Below are 18,739 nucleotides of genomic sequence, written 5' to 3' on the forward strand. Positions count from 1 at the left end.
AAAACTATACTACTGTGACCCGTGCACTTGCGGACACACCGTATCAAGCTGCTCCACCAAAATGAGACAATGGATGAGGGAATGAAGGAGCGAGGGAGACGATGGACGAGGAATGAACGAGAGCGAGGGGCTTGAGGGCGAAATGAAAGCAGTAAATGAGAGCGCAGGGAGAGAGAGCAGGAGTAGAAATGGTGATCAGCATGAACACGGGACGCTAATAAAAATAGCGTCCCACCTTCACTGAAGATTCCTGAACAGATTGGACGGGGCGGATCAGCATGGGACGCTAATAAAAATAGCGTCCCGCGTGCAGGAAGATTCCCTGCGCAGATTGGACTTGCGGCAGGCCAGGCTTGGGTGGGAGGAGGCTGCAGCGAGGCTCGGGAGGACACGGGACGCTAATATAATTAGCATCCGGAGCAGATGGGACGCAATATTCTTCGCGTGCTGCAGTGGCTCATTCCGGACGCTAATATGATTAGCGTCCAAGCTTCGGGTGCCATTCATAATAGCGTCCCTTGTTCAGACGCTATTTTGAATAACGTCCCACGCTGTGACCACTGCAACCCGCCCCCTCTTGGTAATTTTTTTTGGTGTTAGCCTATTCTGGTATTTTTCCATTATGAGTTGCCTTAGTACGGTCATTTGCCCGAAATTCTCCTCCTTTGCCTTGGAAATACACATATCACGCACCAGATCATGAATTCTGCAAGTTTTCACGCCTATTCCAGTGTGATCTCTTTGGCTTACTTGAACCATACATCTACTCACAAGCTTTTCCAGGTAGCCTTCACCCACATCTTCCATGGTCTCTTCTCCTTCTATTGGCGGTTGCAATATAAACCTTTCGGCCATCCACATTCGAATCAATTCACTTTTTTGAAATTCCCAATCCTTTGGAAACTGAGAAACATAGAGAAAGCATGGTTTCATATGGAAAGGCAAGTCACGATAGCTCAAAGCTAATATTCCATACACTCCTCCATATTGGTGATGTTGTTTCCACTCGACAAATTGTGCATTAAGGCTTCCATGCACCACCTCCCACTCGTTCAATGACTTCTTTGTTGCCAATAAGCCTCTTAAGTACGACAATTGCAAGAGGCAATCCTCCGCATTTTTTCACCATTTCCCTTCCCAATTTTTCAAATGCTGGTGTGCAACTGCGCTCCATCATGATGTCTTTTGCGAATGTTTTACTATTGAGAAGTTCCCAGCTATCATCATCTGTCAAAAAAGGTGGTTCTACGGGGGAGCTCCATGGATCGGCATGTGAAGCCACTATCCTATTACGGGTGGTGAGTAGGACTTTGCTCCCTTTCTCACCCTTTGGGAAAGCAGGTTTCAAACAATCCCACGCCTCAGTTGTCCAAATATCATCAAGAACCACCAAGTAACGCTTTTCCTCCAACGTACTGTGAAGTGTTTTAACCAGCTCTTCCTCATTCATCCTTTCCAGCTATGATTTATCCTTACCAGATGCAACATTCATCAGGATTCCAACCAAAACATCATTGATGGAGAATTTCTTAGATATGAAGTTCCAAGAATAACAATCGAAGTGTTGCTTAGTGTCATTGTATATTTTCTTAGCAAGAGTGGTTTTACCCAGTCCTCTCATGCCAACTATGGAAACAACACGTATTCGCTCTTCCTCCATCATCAATTGAGCGTTAACATCCCTTATTGCGGGATCCAAGCCAATGACAAACTCTTCCTCAGCATGTGGATACGATCTTCTATATCGTTGTTGTTTCTCATTCCCATAACTAGGCCCCTCTCCATCAATAAGTTTGATACCATAAGTCTGCAAACTTGTCGAGAGATCTCCGATCTTAGCTCGGATAGATGTGATCTGGGTCCCTAGTTCATGGAGATGGAAAGCCTTAGAGAACATGAAGCGAGCCCTCTTCCTGAATCCAAGTACGCCTTCTCCTCTGCCCCTTGTAACTTTAATAAGGAAGGTATCGATGACATCTTCAGCGTCATAAGTGAGGTCTCTAATTTCTGCAACCCAGTTGCGAACGCGCTCATCTTGATCTTGATGGCCATCTGCATCTTTCAAGAGGCACTGCATTCGCTTCAGTTCAGCTTGCAACCGCTCGACTTCATCCCGCACATCATCAAGAAAAACTGTTTTTGGTATGGGCAAATCAGCAATTCTTTCAACAGCCACAGAAACAACAGCCTCGGCCAGTCTTCTTCTTCTACTACTTCTTAGCAAGAACGGAAAAATGAAAAGTAAAGAGTTTGCACTGTTTTGGATAAGCAGGGGTATCTGTTTATCAAAGGAGGTTGATGGTGGTAATTTTTTTTTTTTTTTTTCTCTAAGCTGATTTCTTCATCTTTCCTTAAACTTTGTTATGTGATTAGAAGGTGGGCAGGCACTTTCAATGCATCACTAGTAACAGAAAAAGAGAAAATCTTCCAATTTTTCACTGCTTTAATCCTGTCCAAGATGCCACAATGGTGGGTCACATTTCTCACTACTTTCCGCAATGAGCACAGCTTCGTGTGGGCGTGACTTTTGGAGCATTGCCTTGCGGTTTGTTTAGTGGACAATAACGTACGTGTGGAATTTTTTATTTAATTTTCAAACTTATTTGATTGCAATGAAAAAAAATAATAATAAAATTTATTGTTTGAAATATATATATATATATATATATATATATATATATATATATATATATATATATATATATATATATATATATCGAAGTCATTTTTAAGACTATGAGAAACTCTAAGTTCAAAATTAATTATATCTAAAAAAACTATTCTAAATACTATTTTTAAGATTGAAGATAAATACATATAGGAAAAATTACTTTGAAATTAAATAACACATAATAAAAATCTATTTTTTAATTACAACCTCCAGCTGTCAGGTCAAACTCCCTTGGTGAAAAAAAAAATCATCCTTATATAACAAATTAATTGCATATTTATTCTAAATTATACACACATTCCATCAATAAAAATTTATATTTATGTATTTTTAAATGAAACTCGTCATAAATTGAACTAAAATAGAAATTAATAATTAATTGTGTGTATATATCAAAAAAAAATTACTCATTTTTATTACAGATTCATCTATTTATTGTTTTATTTATTTATTATTAATTGAGATATAATTACTCTGAAATAATGTATATATTCTCTTTATTCTCTCTTCCATGTGATAGTGCCAGCATCTTGTAATAGGAAGAGAAATTTGATTGATCTTTACATCTCTATGCAATACTTACAGCAGGATACATACAATTACTCTGTCCTTCATAAGTTGTCTTCTGGTATGAGAACTGACACGTGATAAATAATGATAGTAAGCAAGGCTATAAACAAAATTCCAAAAGTTGGATGATATGCTCAGGATTCGGAATTTTGTTTGTAGCCTTCCTTACTATTATTATTTATCACATCACAGTTATCTTACCAGAAAGCTAACTTATGAAGAAGAGAGATTGTTTGTGCCGGCTGGAACCATTGCATCGAGAATGTAAAGATCAGGGGAATTTCTCTTACAATTGTTAGATAGTGGCACTATCACATGGAAGACATAAACATAAGCAAATTCGTAATCGTGAAGAAATGAATTATATTTTCAATCATGACATCTGGAAAAAGATTAAAAATGATCTCTTAAACTGGAATAGATGCTCAGATTAGAAGTGATCTCTTCTAATAATGTAGTTATCGGTACCCGTGATGTTTCAACTCAACTCAACTCAACTAAACCTTTATCTCAAAAATTTGGGGTCGGCTATATGGATTCGCTTTTTCCACTCTGAACGATTTTGGGTTAAATCCTTAGAAATGTGTAATGCTTCTAAGTCATGTTGTACTACTCTCCTCCAAGTCAATTTAGGTCTACCACTTTTTTTCTTTCTATCCTCTAACCTAATGTGCTCTACTTCTCTAACTGGAGCCTCCGTATCGGTACCCGTGATGTTTCAATGTTAAGAAATTCTACACTAATATTAGACAATAACAAGTGAATCAGCCCTTTCAATTCTACATTTTTTTAAAGCTTTCAATTTCAACCACAAATCAAGATTCTTTCACATTGAAACATTTTTATTCCTTTGTAACGGTAGCAGTCTTGTTACTTTCTATCAATTTTAGGTAAGGTTCTTGTTAGTGGCATTCATGAACAATTGTTTGAAAAATTGAAATATTGAACAGAAACAAAAGGAACTGAAATCAATCTCCTTAGAACACAACCATAACGTTTTTCAAGTAGAAAGAAACATGAAGAAACCTTGCTTACTTGAAGCGATGCTAGAATATTGAGCTAATTGCATCCTTCTACTTAAGTATCACTCAACTTCAATTAAAATAAACTCCTTTAATTTTATTTGTCTTAAAAAAGTCAATCTAACATGCCATAGCAAGTTTATGAGAGTAAATTAAAATTTTAATATTATTTTCATAACAATTATACTTAGTGATAATATATTAAAATTATTTCAATAGGAACTAAAATGCATACATTATAAAGAAAATTGATAACAAATGTTTTTTTACATCTTTATTAATTTTTATATATGAACACTACTTTTAAAAAATAGTAAAGGATTTTAGCACGTTAATTTATTTTAGTAATATTTGTAAGTATTTTCTATACATATATATTTTTTTATTATAAACACTACTACGTTAGAACAATAAATACTTTTAATTGACCTATTATTATTTCATTATAAATACTACTATTGTTATCATCAAAATATGTATTTTTTAAAAACTACAAAGTATGTATTGTTAACATTATTTTAAAATATTACAAAATAATATTTATGAGCATTTTCATAATATTCATTTAGAGTTAGTAGTACATTAAATGTTTAAATAAAAAATTTCAAACATTATAATCTAAATGAATGAACTTTATTATATTGAAAAAGGAATTTTTACAATTTTTTATTATTTATATTCTTAAATAAAAAAATTCGAACGCAGCGTATTAAAAATTTGTTATTGAAAATTAATATATTATATAGTAATATTATATTATATACAAAATTAATAGAAAATTACATATTAAAAAGTTAAATCACAACTATGCATAACGAGTATTATGTTTTATTTATAATATTTTAATTTACTAAAATTATAAAATTTCTTAATTTTATTTTCGAATAATTTTGAACTAACTTTAATTAGAAGTAAAGTACAACTATACTAATGAATAACTAAAATTTAATTAGCTATTAAAAATAATATATTATGATAATATAATATTACATATAAAAAAATAAAAAGAATATTACATAAAAAAAATTAAATCACAAATTTATATAATGAATAAATCAACATGTGTGTCTATATCTCCAATAGTTATTATATTTTCCTATGGCATTAAATTTAAAGTAAAATTATTTATTTATAACCTAAATTAAATATTGAAATTCTTTTATTGGAGATTGTTATGAATACTTTATATTAAAAATTATTTGATAGAATCACCATATAAATTTATGAATTTATTTCTAAACTTTCAATGCAAGGAATGAACTACAATGCAGCATGTAGAAGGAAAAAGGGGCACAATTTTAATTTATATCAAAGCAGGCGTATTAATAAAAATAAAAAAAAAATTAAAATGGAAGTAAAACTTAAAACATGTGAAAATTTTATTACTTTATTTTTTTAATACTTTATTTTTTTAAGCAAAATTTAGCTTTATTACTCAAAAGAATCAGCTTGTAAAACAAAGCACAAGAAAAAAAAGGAAGAATATTTATTATTAATGCATATATTTGTAAATAAAAAAATTTTATAAAAAAAATAAATATATCATTTAATTTTAGAATTTCAATATTTTTAAAAGAGAAGAAAATGAGAATTAGCAGAAATAGAATAAGAGGGCCGAGTTTTTAGTCAAAGAATAATAAAAAAAAAGTATTTCAATACCTTCTATTTACCTGTTTATAGGAGAGAACTATTTTAACTACATCACTTAGCAATGTAAAAATAATTTTTTATCGTGAATATATTAAATGCGGATGTCCATTTGCATTATTAACTCCTAAACCTTTTCATACAAGTCTTTCAAATTCTTCCTATATCCTTCATCATGCAATACTTTTTATACTCTTCCAATGTATTCAAAAATTGCTCTTATTAGTTATATACCTATAAATTAAGGTAGTTTATATGATATTTTGTATACTTGAATGAAATGAAAGAAGACAAACTCTCTCTCTCTCTCTCTCTCTCTGAATACTTTTCTCTCTTTCTTCTAAGTTTTATTTTAGTCTTCTTTCATAAATCTTTCTTTCTTATAAATTTATTCTTTAGCCTTATGCTCTCTTTATTCTAAGATAGTCTTTTGGTTTCAAAAGCACTAAAGTTGAACAATTGAACAGCTTGTGGTTTACGATAACCTAACTAGAAGGAAATATTGCTATGCAAATCAAAAAATTATTAGTAGTGTTCTAAGGTTATTTTGTTGTTGATCTTTTATTATAACAATTGTTTCATGAATTCTTTATGATAGTATGTTAAATTTGTCAAAACTTGAGCTTGTGACTCTTGATATTATGGGCAAGAACTATTTGTCACGGATATTATATATTAAAATTCATATTTCTTTCATTATTATTATTATTTTGTGACAGTTAAATATCTTACAATAAAAGACTCACTTGGACTCTAAAATAATTAAAAAAAAAAAATATAACCACCAGAAGTGGTGACAGTTAAATATCTTATAGTAAAAGATTTACTTGAACTCTAAAAGAGTTTGCTGAGTATAACTCAGTTATGAATCAGTTCTTAATTAAAATATGTGGAGAACAAATTACTAATATGGAAGAAAACATTCTCTACTTTTTATGCCTCAAATATGCGCCTACAATAGCAATACCATAAAAAGGGTTTTAAGAAATATTTTGAATTAATTTCATGTCTTCATATGGCTAAGCAAAATAACAAAACTATTATTAAAAAATATATATACATATTATCACCAGATTTGGCATTATATTGTTGAAAGATTAGGATATTTTATGGTTTTAATTAATGCATCAACTAGATAGTCGCATGTCTGCTTATTATCATCTCGCAATTTGGCATTTAGAAGATTACTTGCACAAATAATTCGCTTGTGAGCACATTTTCCAGATTATCTAATTAAGATAATTTATCTTGATAATGCTAGTGAATTTACATCTAACACATTCAATGATTATTGCATGCTAATTGGAATAAGTGTTGAACATCCTGTTACTTATGTTCGCACACAAAATAGTTTGGCAGAATCATGTATTAAAATGTTGCAATTGATTACAAGGCCATTACTTATGAGAATAAAACTCCCTATTCTGTATGGGTACATATTGTTTTACATGCAACAACACTTATACGCATTAGGCCAATAACTTATCATAAGTTCTCCCTATTAGAGTTGGTTTCTGGTAAGGAACCAAATATTTCCCATCTAAGAATTTTTGGATGTTCTAATTGCTCCATCATAATGCACTAAGATGGTTCTCAAAAGAGGTTGGGAATATATGGCGGGTATGAATCTCCCTCTATAATCAAATATCTAAAACCTTTGACAGGAGATTTATTTATAGCTAGAATTGTCGATTTTCATTTGATGAATTAGTTTTCCCAACATTAAGGGGAAAGAATAAGTAACTAGAAAAGAAATTACATGACATGAATTATCATTATCACATCTTGATCCTCACACAAGGTAGTATCAACTAGAAGTTCAAAAGACAATTCAATTGCAAAATATTGCAACTCAATTGCCATATACATTTACTGACCTAAAGAGAGTAACTAAATCTCATATACCAACTGCAAATGCTCCTATTAGAATTGAAGTCCCTAAAGGACAAATTGCACAAACTGCTACTGCTAATGAGTCTATGGCATGCCTGAAGCATGGTAGACCTATTGATTCTAAAGATAAAAATCCTCAAAAATGAAAAGGAGCAAAAATTCAAGATGGTGCAACTTTAGAAGTGAAAACTAAAGAAGAGTAAACTTCAGAAGTGATCCAAGAAATAACTAATAAATTTCCAATAGAAATTCCGGCAATTGAAATCAATGAAAATGAAGAGTCAATAAATTATGCCACATTTGGAAAAAGATGGAACCAAAAAGATATAGTTGTTGACAATATATTTGTATACAATATAACGCTTAATATTGTAAAAGATGATGAGGATCAAGAACCTAAGTCTATAGAAGAATGTAGACATATAAATGATTAATTAAAATGGAATGATGCAATCAAGGCAGAATTAAATTCACTGAAAAATGTAAAGTTTTTGGACTTATAGTCCAAACACCAAAAGATGTCATGCCAATGGGATACAAATGGATATTTGTGAGAAAACAAAATGAGAAAAATGAGATCATGAGATATAAAACACAATTTGTTCCACAAGGCTTTTCACAATGACCTGGCATTGATTATGAAAATACATATTCTCCTCTAATAAATGCAATTACATTCAAATATTTGCTTAGTCTAGAAATTTATGAAAGCACTGAAATGCATCTAATAGATGTAGTGACTGCCTATTTATATGGCTCACTTGACAAAGATATCTATATGAAAATCCATGAAGGATTCAAGTTGCCTAAAGCACAAAAATCAAATTATTGAGAACTTTATTCTATCAAATTGCAAAGAGCACTACATGGTTTAAAACAATTTGGTTGTATATGGTATAACCATCTTAGTGAATATTTGTTAAAAGAAGGTTATAAAAATGATCCTATATGTCCATGTGTCTTTATAAAAAGATTTGATCATGAGTTTGCCATTATTGCAGTTTATATTAATGATTTAAATATTATTGGAACTCCTGAAGAGCTTTCCAAAACTATAGAGTTTTTGAAAAAAAAAATTTGAGAAGAAAGACCTTGGGAAGACAAAGTTTTGTTTCGGCTTTCAGATTAAGCATTTGAAAAATGACATTTTTGTCCATTAATCAACTTATATAATTAAGGTATTAGAATGATTCTATATGGATAAATCACATCTATTAAGTACACCAATGGTTGTGAGGTTACTTGATGAGAAAAAGAACCTTTTCTGTCCTTGAGAAAATAATGAAGAACTTCTTGGTCCTAAAGTACCATATCTTAGTGTAATCAGGGCACTAATATATCTCACTAATCATACTCGGCCTGATGTAGCCTTTTCTGTTAATTTGTTAGTAAGATATAGTTCTACTTTTGGAATGGAGTTAAATAGATATTTTGATATATTCAAGGAACAATGGATATGGTTTTATAATTTACTAACATGTCCAAATCAGATTTGATTGGTTATGCATTTGCAAGTTATTTATCTAATCCACATAATGGTAGATCCTAGACGTGCTATTTATTTACATGTGGAGGTATAGTTATTTCATGGTGTTTTAAAAAGCAAACTATTGCTAGTACTTCTTCTAACCATGTAGAAATTTTAGCAATTCATGAAGCAAGCTGAGAATGTGTTTGGTTCTGAACAATGATTTAGCATATTATAAGTGCGTGTGGTCTACTTGCCGAAAAGGAAATTCCAACCATTTTGTATGAAGATAAAATTGCATACATAAATTAGTTGAAGCAATGGTATGTCACCAGGGTTTTACAGTCTCCAGACAATTCTCATTGAAGTGGAAAGTGAGGAGTTATCACTTTAATTTTGAGGAAAAATTTAAGAAAACCTTTTAATTTTTAAAAATTTAGAAAAAAAATGTTTTCCACTTCTAATCTAGAAATCTAGAATATGGAGTCTGTACACGTATAGGGAAAGTGTTAGGTACTTCACATCATCCCTTAATAGGATAGGTAAATTTAAAAGTGTGTTCATAATAATTTAATACCTATAATTTTATTAGAGTTTAAATTATGATATTGGTTCCTTGTATTTGCCCTATAAAAGATAAGCTGCATAAAAGCAAGAACACTAACTGGTTCGCTATTAGGGAAAGTTAAATACAAAAGTAAGCTAAAAGTGAATTTTGACTCCATTTTATTATTATTATTTTTTATTTATTTTATTTTTATATATATTTCTTAAAACAATTTAGGTTTTAAGTAATTTAAAAAAATGTTTAATTAGAGATTATTAATTTTAACATAAAAGAATGTCCCTTTTTTTTTTTTAAAAAAAAAATGAGGCTTCTAAGTTTGACAATAAAAAAAAAACTGTAATAAATTTATACACAAAAACTATAAGGTAATTAAAAATGTAAATCTTGAATCATTTGAGAAAAAATTAAATTTTGCATTAGAAGTAAGTAAAATGTGGACATTGAAACCTTTGTTGATAATTAAATGTCCTTGAAATTAAATTTTGTTTGAAAATAAAAGAGGAGGCAAAAAATAAACTTGCAATTTAAATTTTACTAAAATTAAATATATTTTCTTTTTCTTCTTTATTGTTTTCATCCCATTGTTGAAGTAGAAGCCATTTCATTTTACTTTGTTTTATTTTACTAAGCCATTTCATTTCATTTTTTTTAAAGAAAACGAGTATTTTCCAACGAGTACATGTGTTTAGGTTTTATTGAGAAAATATGTGATAAAACAGGCTTTAAGCAAGATTGTTTATCATTTTTATAGAAAATAAATTCAAAAGTATCATATTAATTTCCCTTTTATAGTAAAAAAACAAATTGATTAAAATTTATTTTTGTTAAAATGGAGTCGAAAGTAATACGGTAATGTCATGCATATGATTTATTTCTTTTTAATAAAATTCCCCCCTCCTCAAAATTAAGACTCTAATTTTGAAAAATGTATCATTTGGTTCTTAGAGATTTCTAATGAGTAATGAGGACTCTCAGCTTACCCATCATTAATCTTATTGTCGGTGTCCAAATAATAGAGGGTGTCGTGTGTGAAGTAAACATTTCATAAAAATGCATACATGCTACTTATATGATTAAAAAAAAATCAATAAAATTGAATTAAAATGAGCTTAGATTTTCACTCCCTTCGATTGAAACTTCAATTCTAAAGGAAATGTGTTGATTAATACCTAAAGAGTTTTATTCGTTAATAAGGACTCTCTAATAACAAATCAAAGTCCCATCATTAGTATAATCAACTGTCAATCCTTATCTATATTAATTCAATTTATCAAATTATTAACACATTTGATACATTTATTACTTACAAATTTACTGAAAATCTGGTAGAATTTCTCCTAAAAATTGAATATTACCCAATTTTCAATAGAAATCAACTTGCATAAAAATGTCATTTTGGCCTGCACATCTATACATACATCTCGCTCCTCAATACAAACAAAATACATAGCCAGTACAATTAGGTTCTACTAACAAAGGCGCTATATTCCAAAGTTAGGTCTCGAACCAATTAAATATTTATTTTATACTAATTTAATTACAATCATATTCGAATATTTGATAACTTAATCAAAAGCAAATATTAGACCATTTTTAAAATTAAAGTCAATATTTATGTAGCATTATTCAAAAGTGAGAAATTATTAAATGCAAAATTTAAAATCAAATTTCGAAGAATGGTGGGTATGAGTTAATGGAAATTTTCTTAAAAATAAAACAATGAAAAAAATGCTTTAAATTCAAATTTTGGGAAAGGTTCAAAGAAGGAGTCTCCCTTGAATCAAAAATAGGAGAATGTTATATTTAATAAAACTTTAGCCCATGAATAGAAGAAAGGGCAAGCTTAGATAAAATTTTGGATGAGTTCAAGGAAAGACTGTTTCTTGAACCAAAGAAAATAAGAAAAAGTTATATTTTGATAAAATAAAACTTTAGTATAGGTTTAGGGAAAGTCTTTCCCTTGAACCCAAGAACATGAAATTGTTGTATTTTTTATAAACGTAAATTTAGGGAGGGTTCAAGGAAGGACTCTTCCTTGAACCCAAGAGCATAAAAAATATATAAAAATAGGATTCTGGGAAGAGTTCAAGGAAGTACTCTCTCTTGAACATAAAAGAGTATGTTTAAATAAAAATAGGATTTTAAGGGTTCAAGGAAGGACTTTCCCTTGAACCTAGGAGCAAAAAGAAAAAAAAGTATGTTTAAATAAAAATGAGATTTTAAGGGTTCAAGGATGGACTCTCCCTAAAACCTAGGAGTGCAAAAAGAGTATGTTTAAATAAAAATGAGATTTTAAGGGTTCAAGAAATGACTTTCCTTTGAATCAAAGAGCACAAAAAGAGTATGTTTAAAAAATAATAACATTTTAAGGGTTCAAGGAAGGACTCTCTCTTGAACCCAAGAGTACAAAAAGAGTATGTTTATATATAAAAAAAAGGATTTTAAGGGTTCAAGAAAGGACTCTCTCTTGAACCCAAGAGTATAAAAGAGCATGTTTATGTATAAAAAAAGATTTTAAGAGTTCAATGAAGGACTCTCCCTTGAACCCAATAGCATAAACAGGTTATGTTTCAATAATATTTTGAATAACTTAAGACAAACTTGCCGTTAAACCAAAAAAATAAGAAGGTATTTTAATTTTTTTTAATCTTATTAATTGTTTTTAATGGTTTAAGACAAAGTTGCCATTAAACCAAAATTTGTTTTCCAATTCCAAGTATAATAGTTAAAGTGCTACTCCCTCAGCCACTCAATACTTCACCATTAAATATAACCAAATAACACTTTAAGAGCCAAATTAGTTTAATTTATTGAGAAAAAGAAATTACTAAAATAAGACTCAACAATTAAATTGATAATTAATATAAAAATTGATAAATTTAATTAATAGGGTATCAATTTAATTTATCCCAAAATGGTGGTCTAATTTAAGACAAATTATCAATTAAAATTCATATGAATTTAATTCTAGAATTATTATAATTATTATTAGCATTGACATATAAGACAAGACAAACAATGAAATAAAAGTACCTTTTCTTTGATAATGCCTAATACAATTTTAAAGCAGCCACGAGAGAATGTTAAAGTTTAAAAAAAAAAAAGCATCACATGTCTCCTTAAATAATTATCTAGCATACTAATACACCTTTAACGCAGATGTAAGTGCAAAGATAATCTATAAGCTTAAATATTACAATAGTAAAGGCCATGATATTAAGGTGTCTACTGTGATTATTACACTTCAAAGCCTTAGTATTCACTAATATTTCACCCCTCAGTCTTATTAGCAAGGAGGCACTATTGATACAAAACATCTAGACCGATTGTTAAGTTTCACTAAAAACATCAGAAAATGAAACAACATTATAGTTGATTATCTTCTTAATAAATGAACTACCCAACTTTCATTCATATACCCAATTGCATTTTAAGTATTCTTTCCCAACAAGCCAACAAAGCATGGATTCAAGTTTTCAAAATAACAGAAGCATAACCACTTGGATGCATCTACAAGCACATAGCACTCATAAGAAATTATAGAGATCTACGAGCAAAAATCATGCTAAATCAATTAAACGATTATGAATGAAGGTAGTGCAAAACATTGGTACATAAGAATCTCAAAAATTGCCAATCAAATCAAGTTCCAAATTCAATCCTAAAGCTAGAACAACATAAAATTTCATTCTCAAATTGACAATATTAAGCCACGTTAAAGACATTCGCAATATATACATATCTACAGAGAATTATTTAATAAGGATTCATGAAACTAAAATAAAGCCCATTTTATTAACCAAACTCAACTAGAAAATCAGTACCCAAATGAGAGAAAAAAAATGACTTAAAAAAAATTTGAAAAGACATAAGATTATAGTTTTGTCTTTACCCACACCACAAAAGACGACTTGGAATGAAGAACATGATGTTTTCGAACCAAGCTTCACAATAGATCTATCCCTACTTTGTTTTGTGCAAAAATGGATTTGTTGATTTCAAGGAAAAGAGGGAACAATGAGGTGATGAACTAACTAGGTTTTTTGATTTTGTGGGAAGAAATAGCATTAAAGATTAAAAGGAAACTAATTTTTATGGAAGACTTCTGTTAGCATAATTATAGCAATTAGCATAATTACAGTAATTAATCTAATTGCTATAATTATGCTAATTGCTATAATTATGCTAACAACTTCATTCAAGAGTGGAAATTGATTTTTGATCGAAGACTGCCTATAAGAGTGGTGTTGGCCAGAGAATGAGAAGGCAAAGGAGAGGGTACAACGAAAATGATAGAAATGTTTTGGATTTCCCTTTATATATATATACACACACACACACACATACACATATGCTCCAAGAAGACCACTTTTCTGAAACTTCCTCCCCCTTTGTAACAACAATAATTGGGTATTTATAGAGGGTTCAAAACCCTAAAATAAAGAGTGTGGATTTAAGGAGAAAAAAATGCATGGTTGGCATGTAAAGGTTTAAATTTTATTTTTATTTTTTTAATTAATTTATTTTTTTTAATCTAAAGGCCAAAAATTAAGAGAAAAAAAGTTAAAGGCTAAGATTGATAAGTACTAATTTTTTTTTTTATTTCTTTTTAATCTAATGGCCTAAAATTATCCTTACAAAAAGTAAGGGCTAAGATTAAATTGTACATTATTTTGTTTTTATCTCTTTAACTAATTTTGATTCAATGTTGGGGAAATTATCCTTACAAAAGAGATCAAGGGTCAAGATTAAAGAGTACTAAATTTGTCTTTTTACCCTTTAACAAACTTTACATCTAATGGTCCAAAATTGATTCCCTAAATATTTAATGGCTATGATTAATTTGAGACTATTTTATTTTATTACTTTTTAATCTAAGAGTTTAGATTTATCCTTACAAAAATAAAGGGGCTAGATTAAAGTGTACAAAATTACTTTGACTAACTCTTAATCCAAGGGTCTAAAATTAGACTCTAAGAAAATGGATGGCTAAGATCACTTTGCATTATTTTTGTTATTTTTCACCTTTTAATCTTAAGGTCTAAATTAATTCTTACAAAAATAAAGGGTCAAGATTAAAAGGTACAAAATGCTTTAACTAATTCCTAATCTAAGGGTGGAAATTAAACACTAAGAAAATTAAAGGTTAGGATTAAAAGTATTAAATTTATTTTTATTCTCCTAAATCTAATGGCTAAGAAATAAAGTTAAAAAGAAAATTAAGGATTGGGATTAATTGAAACAACTTTACTAATTTTCTTCAATTTTTCTAAAATTAATTTTTCATGAAGTTGATTGTCAAGATTAAAATTGGTACACAAGTATATTTTATTATTATTTTTAATTAAAATTAGAACTTTTTTCTTAATAAATAAATAAATAATATAATTAAGAATTGGAGATGAAAAGGAAAATTAAAATAAATTTCAAATTAAAATTTTATTAGGCTCAAAAGAAAATTAAAATTGAAGGTGGGTTTAATTTGATAATTGGAACTTAAATTTGTTTTAAAATTAACAATTGTATTGCCATAGAGAAAGAATCAAAATTTGATTATTATTATTTTTATTAAAATGCCTGGACAAAATATAGTGTCTACAGCTACCCCTCTTTACATGTTTTCAGCTAGAGGAAATGAAAAAAAGGAATTTCGAGTTTCTTTCAAATAGGAAACATGTGACGACATAGACTTATATTTTGGATGGGTGAAACATAACACTAAGTCAAACCCCAAAATATTTGAGATGCAAAAGTTGGCAGGTTGAAATATGAAAAGAAAATGCAACTCACTATTGACATATAAAATAAACTTGAGAAGTTGATGAATATGAAAATAAATTACCTTGATACACAAAAAATTACAGAAAAATAAAATCAACATGGTCCTTGAGTCTAGAGCCTGTTGAAATGAAAAATAAATAGTAGAAAATAAAATCATCATGGACCTTGAATTTAAAGGTGGGTAGCATGAAAATTAAATGCCAGAATTGAAATCAACATAGACATTGAGTCTAGTGGTTGAAAACATGAAAAGGTAAATGACAGAAAATAAAATCAACATAGGCCTTGAATCCAGAGGTTAATGATAGAAAAAGTAAATATAGAAATTAAAATCAACATGGACCATGAGTCCAGAGTGTAATACCCTTACTATAGCAATTCCGTACATTCTACTGTTCCGGTGACTGGTGTCGGTCCGGATAGCTAGAGCGTCTGGAAAAATATTTAGACTAGAGTGAGAAATCATAAATAAATCAAATACTAACAAGAAAAATGTAGAAAAAATTTTAAAAATAAAATACAACCAAGTTAAATGAGCCGGTGCCCTAGCGATGGGTAACCTAGTGGGAAGTTGCGGTCTTCACAGCTAGAAGCCCTAAATCCAGGGGAAAATTCATGAAATAATTTTTGAGGCTCCAGAGAAGATTCATTGAGGTTTCTATAGCATTAGAATTCCAAGAAAAGGCTTAGGAAAATTTTTCAATCAGTATAGACGATTTTGGCTCAATAAGCCAAACAGAGGTCATTTTGGTCATTTCGTCTTCAGAGATGATTTTTTGCCGACTTGTCCAGTTAAGTAAATAATTATTATAGTCTAAAATGTGAATAAATATTGCTAAAAATTTAATTAAAAATGAGTAGAAAATAAAAGAAAAGAAAATAAAATTAAAAAGTTTAATAATGACATCATGCATGTGTAAGCATGATGCAATTAAATTCTTTCCACCAATCACCATTTAACAAATTTATTTAAGAGATAAAATTAGAGATAAATACACAAAATTTCAGCTCATCTTCTCACTTTCTCTCCCTCAAGTAGCCAACCATCCATTAATTCCTCCATTTTCATCAAGCTTTAAGCTTGATTTCCATGCTTTCTTCACCTCAAAACCCTAGTTTGCCTTCACTAAAGTTAGTCCCCATACTAAGAGAAAGCTTTTGATTGTTATAAAGTGAAGAAAATCCAAAGTTTTAACAAGCCAAGAAAGTGGTTAAAAGAGGTTAGTGCACTAATTTATTTTTATTTCTTTTCTAAGTATGACAAGCTTGCTAAATTAAGTTAGATTGATATGAAATTAAAAGAAATTCATAGGGATAGGAAATTACTAAATTTTGGTAGCCATGATAAGAGTTGTGGTTTGATGGTTTTGATGAAATTATTTGTGTTTATTAGTGATTTTGATGAGTAATTGTGATGAACAAATTGATTGGCATGTGTTTACATGAATTGAGGAATGTGAGTTAGGGTTTTTGAACTAGCTTTGGGGAAATTGATGTGTGTCTTGAAATTGATGATGTTTGGATGATTTAATGATCATTAGAAGTGCCATGAAGGTCAAATGAAGTTTGTGGAGTTGGGAGAATTGAATTTGGGAGTGTTGATTCTTATGCAGGAAATTCAGACCTTTGAGTCCAGTGTATTGTTTGAGTTATAATTAGAGTTGTGTTGCTCCAATTGGTGTGAGACCAATTGGAGATGAAACCTAGGACAAAATGCTCTATTTTTCATGAAGAAACCAAGCCCAAATTCTATCTATAAGTTGACCAATTTTCTGTCCCAATCCGGATGTCTAAACATTGAACCCAGAAAATTGACCAAATGAACAGTACATATTCATTTGGCCATAACTTCCTCTAGACAGGTCCAAAAGACTTGATTTTTGTGTCATTGGAAAGATTAGACATAGAACTACAACTTTTATTAAGAACACCAAGCCCAGAAATTCCTCTAACCAAATGAAACTGTTGGCCCAAGTGAGGTCACCAAACTGAACAGAACCGTTCTGCCCAGAATTTCCTGGACTAATGCTCACTTGACCAGCTTTGGCAAAATGGCCATAACTTGGTCCATAAAAATCCAAATGCAATAAAACCAATGGAAAAAGTTTTATGAGACATAGGTCTACAATATTGGTCTTTTGGCCAAAACCTAGGACCTAAAGGAATTTGGTCAAATGCTTAAAAGAACTTGGTACATCCAAACCTGGAAATTTACCCAATTCCATCTGACCCTGGATTAGTATTTATAGCATATCTTTCACAAGAAAACTCCATTTAGGATGAGACATACCTTTTCAGAAACCTAAGACACAAGGCTCTAACTTTGTTTTAAGAACTTTCTTCAAATTATGAATGTAAGAACCCTAAAAATCCACTTGCAATCACTGACTTAAACCTGGACCCTGAAGACACAGGGTACTGGAGTCTAGGCCAATTAAATTAGTATAATAAATTATACAAAACTGGAAAAATTGTGATTCAAAATTTTGAGTAACTATAAGACATAGGGAAACAAATTCTATGAAGAGCACTAGACCTAAATGTGACTGAAACTTGGTCAATAAAATTTGTAAAATGTAACTACAAAATCTGCCTAGTTAAGGAACCAGAACTAGGAAATGAACCAGTTATGGTTATTTGATTATAACTCGAGCTACAAAACTTCAAATGAAGTGATTCAAAAAAATAAATTAAACTAGATACATAAAGGAATAACTTTTATGAAGAAAGATTAGCCAAATTCTCACTTTAGCATAGACCAATGAAACAGTAAACGTATGACATAAAAACTAAAAATTTAGAAATACTTTTAGAAGGCTTTGAATTGCAATTGGCAGTCAATGCCAATAAATTTAGAACCCAAAATGTGGGATCTTAGTGCAATTGGAATTAACACACCTATTATATATGAAAAGTCAATAATTTGAGTGAATAGTAATATGTGAATAGTAATCTTCAAGACATTAGAAATAATAAAAGAAATTAAAGAAGTCATTATGAGTAATGTGTATATATATATATATATATATATATATATATATATATATATATATATATATATATATATATATTGTAATTGGTGAATTTGAATGACTTAATGAACACCAAAAATCTTGTGA

The 18,739-nt window shown here is 29.8% G+C and overlaps 1 pseudogene; it reads right to left on the reverse strand.

Annotated features, from left to right (window-relative positions):
• Positions 1 to 666: 666 nt before the first annotated feature.
• Positions 667 to 18,739, reverse strand: part of LOC131182102 (putative disease resistance protein At1g50180) — a 72,224-nt pseudogene continuing 54,151 nt past the window's right edge.

The sequence above is a fragment of the Hevea brasiliensis genome, chromosome 8 (assembly GCF_030052815.1).
Source record: "Hevea brasiliensis isolate MT/VB/25A 57/8 chromosome 8, ASM3005281v1, whole genome shotgun sequence".
Classification (NCBI taxonomy): Eukaryota; Viridiplantae; Streptophyta; class Magnoliopsida; order Malpighiales; family Euphorbiaceae; genus Hevea; species Hevea brasiliensis.